We start from the raw sequence: 13,489 nt of genomic DNA, 5'->3' as shown, positions 1-13,489 counted from the left end.
ACAAAGTGTGTGGTCTTGTTTCCCAGTCTATATTTGGTCGGTCACGTAAGAGGTTGAATGTAACGAATGGGTGGGAAAGAGCAAGGGCAGCGGCTGTGTAGAACGAAAACACAAATTATCAGGGGTGTGAGCGTTTCGAGATGAGTCATATACAAGTTGCACTTGGTCGTCAGTGACTGTGTGGACTAATGGATAAGGCGTCGGACTTCGGATCTGAAGATTACAGGTTCGAATGCTGTCACGCTCGTGTTTCATCAGTTCTGAAAAAGAAACATACCGTTTTAATGTAGCATTTGAGCAGTACGAAACCGTCTGACTATTGCTGTTGACCATTTTCTGCTTGGAGATGCTCTTGAGCTTGAAACACACACTACAAGACCGGTGTTAAGTAGCGAAATGGTCGGCAGAGTGCCGTCACTGCGAGTTTCCACTGGCACTTGCACATCTAAAACAACGTCGGAAAGTAACTCTTTCGCCTTTTGAGTCACATCAAGTATGAGTGTTAATTTTGACGCCACTAGCTCTGCAGGTTGTCATGCAATTCCTTTACCTCTCGGAAATGATTATGAAATAAAAGTGAAGTTGGTGACGAGTGTGACGTTAGGAAAACATTAGGCAGCATGGAGAGATTCTGTATGGGACCACCCAACCCAAACGAGTACTGTGTAACGTGCTGCCCGGCAAGTATTCACCAAAGCAGCCCGGCTAGCTCAGTCGGTAGAGCATGAGACTCTTAATCTCAGGGTCGTGGGTTCGAGCCCCACGCTGGGTGGAACGGAACTTTGTTCCGCTGCAGATGTAAATTACCGTTTTTCTGATTAACGTGATGTAATGGAAATAGCAACTTTAAACTTTGCCTACGTCTCTGTCAGTCGCAAGGAAACTGTATTTGAAGGTGAAGGTGATTTTGTAGACATGTGTGAAAGACATGTTCTGAATTGCAAGTGTTGTTGTTTGGAGAGGACATCGGTTACGTGTCAGATGTGTAGCCAAGCAGTAATGGGTCGCCATAGCTGCAAATATTAGTCGGTAATATGAAGTGTTGTCAGCTGAAGTCTGATGATCCAGACGACCGTTAGGACGAAGTTCGCAAAGGTACTGCTACGCCGCGCCTCTTTAGCTCAGTGGTAGAGCCCTCGACTAGTAAACCTAGGGTCGTGAGTTCCATCCTCAAAGGAAGAAGTCGAATTTTGGAAATCAGTTGCGCGTCGTGGCCGTATAGCAAACAGTATCTGTGATGACGAACAATTAGCGACATGCCTTTTATTAAGAATTACTCTCAGATGTGATTAAGGCGAATGGCCCAGATAAAGCATTTGCCAAAGCGGTTCAGCATAAGGTGGGACGAGGCAGTCTGAATTACATCTTATAGATGTATTTCTCACATATGTCAGAGCCTCTCGCGGTCGTCGTCGTCGTCGTCGCCGCCGCCGATTCTGCAGAAGTAGCAAATGGCCATCGTGGCAAATGCGGCGAGGCACGCCCTGCCTTCGATTCCGTATGCACAAAGTGTGTGGTCTTGTTTCCCAGTCAATATTTGGTCGGTCACGTAAGAGGTTGAATGTAACGAATGGGTGGGAAAGAGCAAGGGCAGCGGCTGTGTAGAACGAAAACACAAATTATAAGGGGTGTGAGCGTTTCGAGATGAGTCATATACAAGTTGCACTTGGTCGTCAGTGACTGTGTGGCCTAATGGATAAGGCGTCGTACTTCGGATCTGAAGATTACAGGTTCGAATGCTGTCACGCTCGTGTTTTATCAGTTCTGAAAAAGAAACATACCGTTTTAATGTAGCATTTGAGCAGTACGAAACCGTCTGAATGTTGCTGTTGACCATTTTCTGCTTGGAGATGCTCTTGAGCTTGAAACACACACTACAAGACCGGTGTTAACTAGCGAAATGGTCGGCAGAGTGCCGTCACCGCGAGTTTCCACTGGCACTTGCACATCTAAAACAACGTCGGAAAGTAACTCGTTCGCCTTTTGAGTCACATCAAGTATGAGTGTTAATTTTGACGCCACTAGCTCTGCAGGTTGTCATGCAATTCCTTTACCTCTCATAAATGATTATGAAATAAAAGTGAAGTACGTGACGAGTGTGACGTTAGGAAAACATTAGGCAGCATGGAGAGATTCTGTATGGGACCACCCAACCCAAACGAGTACTTTGTGACGTGCTTGGACGGCAAGTAATCACCCAAGCAGCCCGGCTAGCTCAGTCGGTAGAGCATGAGACTCTTAATCTCAGGATCGTGGGTTCGAGCCCCACGCTGGACGGAACGGAATTTTGTTCCGCTGCAGAAGTATATTACCGTTTTTCTGATTAACGTGTTGTAATGGAAATAGCAACTTTAAACTTTGCCTACGTCTCTGTCAGTCGCAAGGAAACTGTATTTGAAGGTGAAGGTGATTTTGTAGACATGTGTGAAAGACATGTTCTGAAATGCAAGTGTTGTTGTTTGGAGAGGACATCGGTTACGTGTCAGATGTGTAGCCAAGCAGTAATGGGTCGCCATAGCTGCAAATATTAGTCGGTAATACGAAGTGTTCTCAGCTGAAGTCTGATGATCCAGACGACCGTAAGGACGAAGCATGCAAAAGTACCGCTAGGGCGCGCCTCTTTAGCTCAGTGGTAGAGCACTGGACTAGTAAACCAAGGGTCGTGAGTTCCATCCTCAAAGGAAGAAGTCGAATTTTGGAAATCAGTTGCGCGTCGTGGCCGTATAGCAAACAGTATCTGTGATGACGAACAACTAGCGACATGCCTTTTATTAAGAATTACTCTCAGATGTGAATAACGCGAATGGCGCAGATAAAGCCTTTGCCAAAGCGGTTCAGCATAAGGTGGGACGAGGCAGTCTGAATTACATCTTATAGATGTATTTCTCACATATGTCAGAGCCTCTCGCGGTCGTCGTCGTCGTCGTCGCCGCCGCCGCTTCTGCAGAAGTAGCAAATGGCCATCGTGGCAAATGCGGCGAGGCACGCCCTGCCTTCGATTCCGTATGCACAAAGTGTGTGGTCTTGTTTCCCAGTCAATATTTGGTCGGTCACGTAAGAGGTTGAATGTAACGAATGGGTGGGAAAGAGCAAGGGCAGCGGCTGTGTAGAACGAAAACACAAATTATCAGGGGTTGTGTGCGTTTCGAGATGAGTCATATACAAGTTGCACTTGGTCGTCAGTGACTGTGTGGACTAATGGATAAGGCGTCGGACTTCGGATCTGAAGATTACAGGTTCGAATGCTGTCACGCTCGTGTTTCATCAGTTCTGAAAAAGAAACATACCGTTTTAATGTAGCATTTGAGCAGTACGAAACCGTCTGACTATTGCTGTTGACCATTTTCTGCTTGGAGATGCTCTTGAGCTTGAAACACACACTACAAGACCGGTGTTAAGTAGCGAAATGGTCGGCAGAGTGCCGTCACTGCGAGTTTCCACTGGCACTTGCACATCTAAAACAACGTCGGAAAGTAACTCTTTCGCCTTTTGAGTCACATCAAGTATGAGTGTTAATTTTGACGCCACTAGCTCTGCAGGTTGTCATGCAATTCCTTTACCTCTCGGAAATGATTATGAAATAAAAGTGAAGTACGTGACGAGTGTGACGTTAGGAAAACATTAGGCAGCATGGAGAGATTCTGTATGGGACCACCCAACCCAAACGAGTACTGTGTAACGTGCTGCCCGGCAAGTATTCACCAAAGCAGCCCGGCTAGCTCAGTCGGTAGAGCATGAGACTCTTAATCTCAGGGTCGTGGGTTCGAGCCCCACGCTGGGTGGAACGGAACTTTGTTCCGCTGCAGATGTAAATTACCGTTTTTCTGATTAACGTGATGTAATGGAAATAGCAACTTTAAACTTTGCCTACGTCTCTGTCAGTCGCAAGGAAACTGTATTTGAAGGTGAAGGTGATTTTGTAGACATGTGTGAAAGACATGTTCTGAAATGCAAGTGTTGTTGTTTGGAGAGGACATCGGTTACGTGTCAGATGTGTAGCCAAGCAGTAATGGGTCGCCATAGCTGCAAATATTAGTCGGTAATATGAAGTGTTGTCAGCTGAAGTCTGATGATCCAGACGACCGTTAGGACGAAGTTCGCAAAGGTACTGCTACGCCGCGCCTCTTTAGCTCAGTGGTAGAGCCCTGGACTAGTAAACCTAGGGTCGTGAGTTCCATCCTCAAAGGAAGAAGTCGAACTTTGGAAATCAGTTGCGCGTCGTGGCCGTATAGCAAACAGTATCTGTGATGACGAACAATTAGCGACATGCCTTTTATTAAGAATTACTCTCAGATGTGATTAAGGCGAATGGCCCAGATAAAGCATTTGCCAAAGCGGTTCAGCATAAGGTGGGACGAGGCAGTCTGAATTACATCTTATAGATGTATTTCTCACATATGTCAGAGCCTCTCGCGGTCGTCGTCGTCGTCGTCGCCGCCGCCGCCGCTTCTGCAGAAGTAGCAAATGGCCATCGTGGCAAATGCGGCGAGGCACGCCCTGCCTTCGATTCCGTATGCACAAAGTGTGTGGTCTTGTTTCCCAGTCAATATTTGGTCGGTCACGTAAGAGGTTGAATGTAACGAATGGGTGGGAAAGAGCAAGGGCAGCGGCTGTGTATAACGAAAACACAAATTATCAGGGGTGTGAGCGTTTCGAGATGAGTGATATACAAGTTGCACTTGGTCGTCAGTGACTGTGTGGCCTAATGGATAAGGCGTCGGACTTCGGATCTGAAGATTACAGGTTCGAATGCTGTCACGCTCGTGTTTTATCAGTTCTGAAAAAGAAACATACCGTTTTAATGTAGCATTTGAGCAGTACGAAACCGTCTGAATGTTGCTGTTGACCATTTTCTGCTTGGAGATGCTCTTGAGCTTGAAACACACACTACAAGACCGGTGTTAACTAGCGAAATGGTCGGCAGAGTGCTGTCACCGCGAGTTTCCACTGGCACTTGCACATCTAAAACAACGTTGGAAAGTAACTCGTTCGCCTTTTGAGTCACATCAAGTATGAGTGTTAATTTTGACGCCACTAGCTCTGCAGGTTGTCATGCAATTCCTTACCTCTCAGAAATGATTATGAAATAAAAGTGAAGTACGTGACGAGTGTGACGTTAGGAAAACATTAGGCAGCATGGAGAGATTCTGTATGGGACCACCCAACCCAAACGAGTACTGTGTGACGGGCTGCCCGGCAAGTATTCACCGAAGCAGCCCGGCTAGCTCAGTCGGTAGAGCATGAGACTCTTAAACTCAGGGTCGTGGGTTCGAGCCCTACGCTGGGCGCAACGGAATTTTGTTCCGCTGCAGATGTAAATTACAGTTTTTCTGATTAACGTGATGTAATGGAAATAGCAACTTTAAACTTTGCCTACGTCTCTGTCAGTCGCAAGGAAACTGTATTTGAAGGTGAAGGTGATTTTGTAGACATGTGTGAAAGACATGTTCTGAAATGCAAGTGTTGTTGTTTGGAGAGGACATCGGTTATGTGTCAGATGTGTAGCCAAGCAGTAATGGGTCGCCATAGCTGCAAATATTAGTCGGTAATATGAAGTGTTGTCAGCTGAAGTCTGATGATCCAGACGACCGTAAGGATGAAGTACGCAGAAGCACCGCTAAGCCGCGCCTCTTTAGCTCAGTGGTAGAGCACTGGACTAGTAAACCAAGGGTCGCGAGTTCCATCCTCAAAGGAAGAAGTCGAATTTTGGAAATCAGTTGCGCGTCGTGGCCGTATAGCAAACAGTATCTGTGATGACGAACAATTAGCGACATGCCTTTTATTAAGAATTACTCTCAGATGTGATTAAGGCGAATGGCGCAGATAAAGCCTTTGCCAAAGCGGTTCAGCATAAGGTGGGACGACGCAGTCTGAATTACATTTTATAGATGTATTTCTCACATATGTCAGAGCCTCTCGCGGTCGTCGTCGTCGCCGCCGCCGCTTCTGCAGAAGTAGCAAATGGCCATCGTGGCAAATGCGGCGAGGCACGCCCTGCCTTCGATTCCGTATGCAGAAAGTGTGTGGTCTTGTTTCCCAGTCTATATTTGGTCGGTCACGTAAGAGGTTGAATGTAACGAATGGGTGGGAAAGAGCAAGGGCAGCGGCTGTGTAGAACGAAAACACAAATTATCAGGGGTGTGAGCGTTTCGAGATGAGTCATATACAAGTTGCACTTGGTCGTCAGTGACTGTGTGGCCTAATGGATAAGGCGTCGGACTTCGGATCTGAAGATTACAGGTTCGAATGCTGTCACGCTCGTGTTTTATCAATTCTGAAAAAGAAACATACCGTTTTAATGCAGCATTTGAGCAGTACGAAACCGTCTGAATGTTGCTGTTGACCATTTTCTGCTTGGAGATGCTCTTGAGCTTGAAACACACACTACAAGACCGGTGTTAACTAGCGAAATGGTCGGCAGAGTGCCGTCACCGCGAGTTTCCACTGGCACTTGCACATCTAAAACAACGTCGGAAAGTAACTCGTTCGCCTTTTGAGTCACATCAAGTATGAGTGTTAATTTTGACGCCACTAGCTCTGCAGGTTGTCATGCAATTCCTTACCTCTCAGAAATGATTATGAAATAGAAGTGAAGTACGTGACGAGTGTGACGTTAGGAAAACATTAGGCAGCATGGAGAGATTCTGTATGGGACCACCCAACCCAAACGAGTACTGTGTGACGTGCTGCCCGGCAAGTATTCACCGAAGCAGCCCGGCTAGCTCAGTCGGTAGAGCATGAGACTCTTAATCTCAGTGTCGTGGGTTCGAGCCCCACGCTGGGCGACACGGAATTTTGTTCCGCTGCAGATGTAAATTACCGTTTTTCTGATTAACGTTATGTAATGGAAATAGCAACTTTAAACTTTGCCTACGTCTCTGTCAGTCGCAAGGAAACTGTATTTGAAGGTGAAGGTGATTTTGTAGACATGTGTGAAAGACATGTTCTGAAATGCAAGTGTTGTTGTTTGGAGAGGACATCGGTTACGTGTCAGATGTGTAGCCAAGCAGTAATGGGTCGCCATAGCTGCAAATATTAGTCGGTAATATGAAGTGTTGTCAGCTGAATTCTGATGATCCAGACGACCGTAAGGATGAAGTACGCAGTAGTACCGCTAAGCCGCGCCTCTTTAGCTCAGTGGTAGAGCACCGGACTAGTACACCAAGGGTCGCGAGTTCCATCCTCAAAGGAAGAAGTCGAATTTTGGAAATCAGTTGCGCGTCGTGGCCGTATAGCAAACAGTATCTGTGATGACGAACAATTAGCGACATGCCTTTTATTAAGAATTACTCTCAGATGTGATTAAGGCGAATGGCGCAGATAAAGCCTTTGCCAAAGCGGTTCAGCATAAGGTGGGACGACGCAGTCTGAATTACATTTTATAGATGAATTTCTCACATATGTCAGAGCCTCTCGCGGTCGTCGTCGTCGTCGTCGTCGTCGTCGCCGCCGCCGCTTCTGCAGAAGTAGCAAATGGCCATCGTGGCAAATGCGGCGAGGCACGCCCTGCCTTCGATTCCGTATGCACAAAGTGTGTGGTCTTGTTTCCCAGTCAATATTTGGTCGGTCACGTAAGAGGTTGAATGTAACGAATGGGTGGGAAAGAGCAAGGGCAGCGGCTGTGTAGAACGAAAACACAAATTATCAGGGGTGTGAGCGTTTCGAGATGAGTCATATACAAGTTGCACTTGGTCGTCAGTGACTGTGTGGCCTAATGGATAAGGCGTCGTACTTCGGATCTGAAGATTACAGGTTCGAATGCTGTCACGCTCGTGTTTTATCAGTTCTGAAAAAGAAACATACCGTTTTAATGTAGCATTTGAGCAGTACGAAACCGTCTGAATGTTGCTGTTGACCATTTTCTGCTTGGAGATGCTCTTGAGCTTGAAACACACACTACAAGACCGGTGTTAACTAGCGAAATGGTCGGCAGAGTGCCGTCACCGCGAGTTTCCACTGGCACTTGCACATCTAAAACAACGTCGGAAAGTAACTCGTTCGCCTTTTGAGTCACATCAAGTATGAGTGTTAATTTTGACGCCACTAGCTCTGCAGGTTGTCATGCAATTCCTTACCTCTCAGAAATGATTATGAAATAAAAGTGAAGTACGTGACGAGTGTGACGTTAGGAAAACATTAGGCAGCATGGAGAGATTCTGTATGGGACCACCCAACCCAAACGAGTACTGTGTGACGTGCTGCCCGGCAAGTATTCACCGAAGCAGCCCGGCTAGCTCAGTTGGTAGAGCATGAGACTCTTAATCTCAGTGTCGTGGGTTCGAGCCCCACGCTGGGCGACACGGAATTTTGTTCCGCTGCAGATGTAAATTACCGTTTTTCTGATTAACGTGATGTAATGGAAATAGCAACTTTAAACTTTGCCTACGTCTCTGTCAGTCGCAAGGAAACTGTATTTGAAGGTGAAGGTGATTTTGTAGACATGTGTGAAAGACATGTTCTGAAATGCAAGTGTTGTTGTTTGGAGAGGACACCGGTTACGTGTCAGATGTGTAGCCAAGCAGTAATGGGTCTCCATAGCTGCAAATATTAGTCGGTAATATGAAGTGTTGTCAGCTGAAGTCTGATGATCCAGACGACCGTAAGGATGAAGTACGCAGTAGTACCGCTAAGCCGCGCCTCTTTAGCTCAGTGGTAGAGCACCGGACTAGTACACCAAGGGTCGCGAGTTCCATCCTCAAAGGAAGAAGTCGAATTTTGGAAATCAGTTGCGCGTCGTGGCCGTATAGCAAACAGTATCTGTGATGACGAACAATTAGCGACATGCCTTTTATTAAGAATTACTCTCAGATGTGATTAAGGCGAATGGCGCAGATAAAGCCTTTGCCAAAGCGGTTCAGCATAAGGTGGGACGACGCAGTCTGAATTACATTTTATAGATGAATTTCTCACATATGTCAGAGCCTCTCGCGGTCGTCGTCGTCGTCGTCGTCGTCGTCGCCGCCGCCGCTTCTGCAGAAGTAGCAAATGGCCATCGTGGCAAATGCGGCGAGGCACGCCCTGCCTTCGATTCCGTATGCACAAAGTGTGTGGTCTTGTTTCCCAGTCAATATTTGGTCGGTCACGTAAGAGGTTGAATGTAACGAATGGGTGGGAAAGAGCAAGGGCAGCGGCTGTGTAGAACGAAAACACAAATTATCAGGGGTGTGAGCGTTTCGAGATGAGTCATATACAAGTTGCACTTGGTCGTCAGTGACTGTGTGGCCTAATGGATAAGGCGTCGTACTTCGGATCTGAAGATTACAGGTTCGAATGCTGTCACGCTCGTGTTTTATCAGTTCTGAAAAAGAAACATACCGTTTTAATGTAGCATTTGAGCAGTACGAAACCGTCTGAATGTTGCTGTTGACCATTTTCTGCTTGGAGATGCTCTTGAGCTTGAAACACACACTACAAGACCGGTGTTAACTAGCGAAATGGTCGGCAGAGTGCCGTCACCGCGAGTTTCCACTGGCACTTGCACATCTAAAACAACGTCGGAAAGTAACTCGTTCGCCTTTTGAGTCACATCAAGTATGAGTGTTAATTTTGACGCCACTAGCTCTGCAGGTTGTCATGCAATTCCTTACCTCTCAGAAATGATTATGAAATAAAAGTGAAGTACGTGACGAGTGTGACGTTAGGAAAACATTAGGCAGCATGGAGAGATTCTGTATGGGACCACCCAACCCAAACGAGTACTGTGTGACGTGCTGCCCGGCAAGTATTCACCGAAGCAGCCCGGCTAGCTCAGTTGGTAGAGCATGAGACTCTTAATCTCAGTGTCGTGGGTTCGAGCCCCACGCTGGGCGACACGGAATTTTGTTCCGCTGCAGATGTAAATTACCGTTTTTCTGATTAACGTGATGTAATGGAAATAGCAACTTTAAACTTTGCCTACGTCTCTGTCAGTCGCAAGGAAACTGTATTTGAAGGTGAAGGTGATTTTGTAGACATGTGTGAAAGACATGTTCTGAAATGCAAGTGTTGTTGTTTGGAGAGGACACCGGTTACGTGTCAGATGTGTAGCCAAGCAGTAATGGGTCTCCATAGCTGCAAATATTAGTCGGTAATATGAAGTGTTGTCAGCTGAAGTCTGATGATCCAGACGACCGTAAGGACGAATTACGCAAAAGGACCGCTAGGGCGCGCCTCTTTAGCTCAGTGGTAGAGCACTGGACTAGTAAACCAAGGGTCGTGAGTTCCATCCTCAAAGGAAGAAGTCGAATTTTGGAAATCAGTTGCGCGTCTTGGCCGTATAGCAAACAGTATCTGTGATGACGAACAATTAGCGACATGCCTTTTATTAAGAATTACTCTCAGATGTGATTAAGTCGAATGGCGCAGATAAAGCATTTGCCAAAGCGGTTCAGCATAAGGTGGGACGACGCAGTCTGAATTACATTTTATAGATGTATTTTTCACATATGTCAGAGCCTCTCGCGGTCGTCGTCGTCGTCGTCGTCGTCGTCGTCGTCGTCGTCGCCGCCGCCGCTTCTGCAGAAGTAGCAAATGGCCATCGTGGCAAATGCGGCGAGGCACGCCCTGCCTTCGATTCCGTATGCACAAAGTGTGTGGTCTTGTTTCCCAGTCTATATTTGTTCGGTCACGTAAGAGGTTGAATGTAACGAATGAGTGGGAAAGAGCAAGGGCAGCGGCTGTGTAGAACGAAAACACAAATTATCAGAGGTGTGAGCGTTTCGAGATGAGTCATATACAAGTTGCACTTGGTCGTCAGTGACTGTGTGGCCTAATGGATAAGGCGTCGGACTTCGGATCTGAAAATTACAGGTTCGAATGCTGTCACACTCGTGTTTTATCACTTCTGAAAAAGAAACATACCGTTTTAATGTAGCATTTGAGCAGTACGAAACCGTCTGAATGTTGCTGTTGACCATTTTCTGCTTGGAGATGCTCTTGAGCTTGAAACACACACTACAAGACCGGTGTTAACTAGCGAAATGGTCGGCAGAGTGCCGTCACCGCGAGTTTCCACTGGCACTTGCTCATCTAAAACAACGTCGGAAAGAAACTCGTTCGCCTTTTGAGTCACATCAAGTATGAGTGTTAATTTTGACGCCACTAGCTCTGCAGGTTGTCATGCAATACCTTACCTCTCAGAAATGATTATGAAATAAAAGTGAAGTACGTGACGAGTGTGACGTTAGGAAAACATTAGGCAGCATGGAGAGATTCTGTATGGGACCACCCAACCCAAACGAGTACTGCGTGACGTGCTGCCCGGCAAGTATTCACTGAAGCAGCCCGGCTAGCTCAGTCGGTAGAGCATGAAACTCTTAATCTCAGGGTCGTGGGTTCGAGCCCCACGCTGGGCGAAACGGAATTTTGTTCCGCTGCAGATGTAAATTACCGTTTTTCTGATTAACGTGATGTAATGGAAATAGCAACTTTAAACTTTGCCTACGTCTCTGTCAGTCGCAAGGAAACTGTATTTGAAGGTGAAGGTGATTTTGTAGACATGTGTGAAAGACATGTTCTGAAATGCAAGTGTTGTTGTTTGGAGAGGACATCGGTTACGTGTCAGATGTGTAGCCAAGCAGTAATGGGTCGCCATAGCTGCAAATATAAGTCGGTAATATGAAGTGTTGTCAGCTGAAGTCTGATGATCCAGACTACCGTAAGAACGAAGTACGCAAAAGTACCGCTAGGCCGCGCCTCTTTAGCTCAGTGGTAGAGCACTGGACTAGTAAACCAAGGGTCGTGAGGTCCATCCTCAAAGGAAAAAGTCGAATTTTGGAAATCAGTTGCGCGTCGTGGCCGTATAGCAAACAGTATCTGTGATGACGAACAATTAGCGACATGCCTTTTATTAAGAAATACTCTCAGATGTGATTAAGGCGAATGGCGCAGATAAAGCCTTTGCCAAAGCGGTACAGCATAAGGTGAGACGAGGCAGTCTGAATTACATTTTATAGATGTATTTCTCACATATGTCAGAGCCTCTCGCGGTCGTCGTCGTCGTCGCCGCCGCCGCCGCCGCCGCCGCCGCTTCTGCAGAAGTAGCAAATGGCCATCGTGGCAAATGCGGCGAGGCACGCTCTGCCTTCTATTCCGTATGCACAAAGTGTGTGGTCTTGTTTCCCAGTCTATATTTGTTCGGTCACGTAAGAGGTTGAATGTAACGAATGGGTGGGAAAGAGCAAGGGCAGCGGCTGTGTAGAACGAAAACACAAATTATCAGGGGTGTGAGCGTTTCGAGATGAGTCCTATACAAGTTGCACTTGGTCGTCAGTGACTGTGTGGCCTAATGGATAAAGTCAGCCAGCGGCTGCGCTGGAGGTCGGACGTGCCGTGCTGTGTGCTGTGCTGCGTTAGCTCCGCGTAGTAAGTCTCTGCTCTTGCTGCAACGCGTCGCTGTCTATAGTATTTGTGTAGACATGAAAAAGAATTAAGAGATGTCGCAACCGCAACGAAAAGATACTTTGAAATTCACGTTTGATCGCAACTTTGTCCGACCGAGGTCATTTGATGTTGAACAGTGGTTAGAGGATGATGTTAAAATAGGACTTGATGATATTATCGGCATACATTTCTCGATTATGAACAGTGTGGTTTTCGTGAAACTTGCCAGTCCAGAATTGTGTGAAAGGATAGTTCGATCTTGTGGTGGCATTCTGAAATTTAAACATGCTGACGGAAATGTTGGGGAGGTTACCGTTGCCCATGCTGGTGTAGGTATTCGGACCGTGCGAGTCTTTGAACTTCCCTTTGAAATTACAAGTGACCAGATAAATGCTGTTATTGCTCCATACGGGAAAGTTTTGAGTAATATTGCCGAACGGTGGTCTGCTGCACACAAATTCCCTGTTTTGAATGGTGTGCGCCAATTAAAAGTCGAATTGCAGAAGCACATTCCGTCGTTTATAAACGTCTGCGGATATAGAGCTGTTGTGATGTATGATGACCAACCGAAAACGTGTGCTGTCTGCAATTTACCAGGCCACGTTCGTGCAGACTGTGTTCAAAGGCGAGTGGCGCAACTGCCTGCCGGCGATGCCGTCAGGCCCCCTGCTATGTCAACGCTGCCCGTGACATATGTCGCCGTAGCGCGCGGTTTTGCAAGTGCCACTGCGCCCCCCGAAGTTACTACGAATACCGACCCACAAGCGACCGACCAACCGACCGACTCAGGTGTAGCATCTGTAGACACTCAACCCTCCTGCGAAGACATATCTGCTCCTGCCCTTGTCGCCGTGGAATCGCCCAATGAGGCAATGGATACGGACGCGACCTCAGTCGCTTCGGGTAGTGCTCCTCTGCATCCTGGAGCTTCTTTAGGAGGTATCAAAAGCGTATCAGGTGCACAGAAAACGGACTCGCAACCAGCCGTTTCTAGTGGTGCTCTTCCGAATCCTGCAGCTGCCTTAGGCACTGACCACAGCCCGTCAAGTGCAATGAAATCAGACCTGACGTCAGTCACTTCGAGTAGTGCTACTTTGCAACCTGAGGCTTCTTCAGGTACCGTCCAAAG

General features: G+C 47.0%; 8 non-coding genes across 8 annotated transcripts; all 8 read left to right on the top strand.

The window, feature by feature from the left end:
* The first annotated feature begins 699 nt into the window (after positions 1 to 699).
* Positions 700 to 772, top strand: Trnak-cuu (transfer RNA lysine (anticodon CUU)). Its single transcript has one exon. It is a non-coding gene; the product is annotated as a tRNA-Lys (tRNA).
* A 1,432-nt stretch (positions 773 to 2,204) lies between these two features.
* Trnak-cuu (transfer RNA lysine (anticodon CUU)) lies at positions 2,205 to 2,277 on the top strand. The gene has a single exon. It is a non-coding gene; the product is annotated as a tRNA-Lys (tRNA).
* A 1,432-nt stretch (positions 2,278 to 3,709) lies between these two features.
* Positions 3,710 to 3,782, top strand: Trnak-cuu (transfer RNA lysine (anticodon CUU)). The gene has a single exon. It is a non-coding gene; the product is annotated as a tRNA-Lys (tRNA).
* Positions 3,783 to 5,215: 1,433 nt separating this feature from the next.
* Positions 5,216 to 5,288, top strand: Trnak-cuu (transfer RNA lysine (anticodon CUU)). Its single transcript has one exon. It is a non-coding gene; the product is annotated as a tRNA-Lys (tRNA).
* Positions 5,289 to 6,712: 1,424 nt separating this feature from the next.
* On the top strand, positions 6,713 to 6,785 carry Trnak-cuu (transfer RNA lysine (anticodon CUU)). The gene has a single exon. It is a non-coding gene; the product is annotated as a tRNA-Lys (tRNA).
* Positions 6,786 to 8,224: 1,439 nt separating this feature from the next.
* Positions 8,225 to 8,297, top strand: Trnak-cuu (transfer RNA lysine (anticodon CUU)). The gene has a single exon. It is a non-coding gene; the product is annotated as a tRNA-Lys (tRNA).
* A 1,439-nt stretch (positions 8,298 to 9,736) lies between these two features.
* On the top strand, positions 9,737 to 9,809 carry Trnak-cuu (transfer RNA lysine (anticodon CUU)). Its single transcript has one exon. It is a non-coding gene; the product is annotated as a tRNA-Lys (tRNA).
* A 1,451-nt stretch (positions 9,810 to 11,260) lies between these two features.
* Trnak-cuu (transfer RNA lysine (anticodon CUU)) lies at positions 11,261 to 11,333 on the top strand. The gene has a single exon. It is a non-coding gene; the product is annotated as a tRNA-Lys (tRNA).
* Positions 11,334 to 13,489: the final 2,156 nt, after the last annotated feature.

The sequence above is a fragment of the Schistocerca gregaria genome, chromosome 8, assembly GCF_023897955.1.
Source record: "Schistocerca gregaria isolate iqSchGreg1 chromosome 8, iqSchGreg1.2, whole genome shotgun sequence".
NCBI classification, from domain to species: Eukaryota; Metazoa; Arthropoda; class Insecta; order Orthoptera; family Acrididae; genus Schistocerca; species Schistocerca gregaria.
This window is presented reverse-complemented; position numbering and strand designations above follow the sequence as displayed.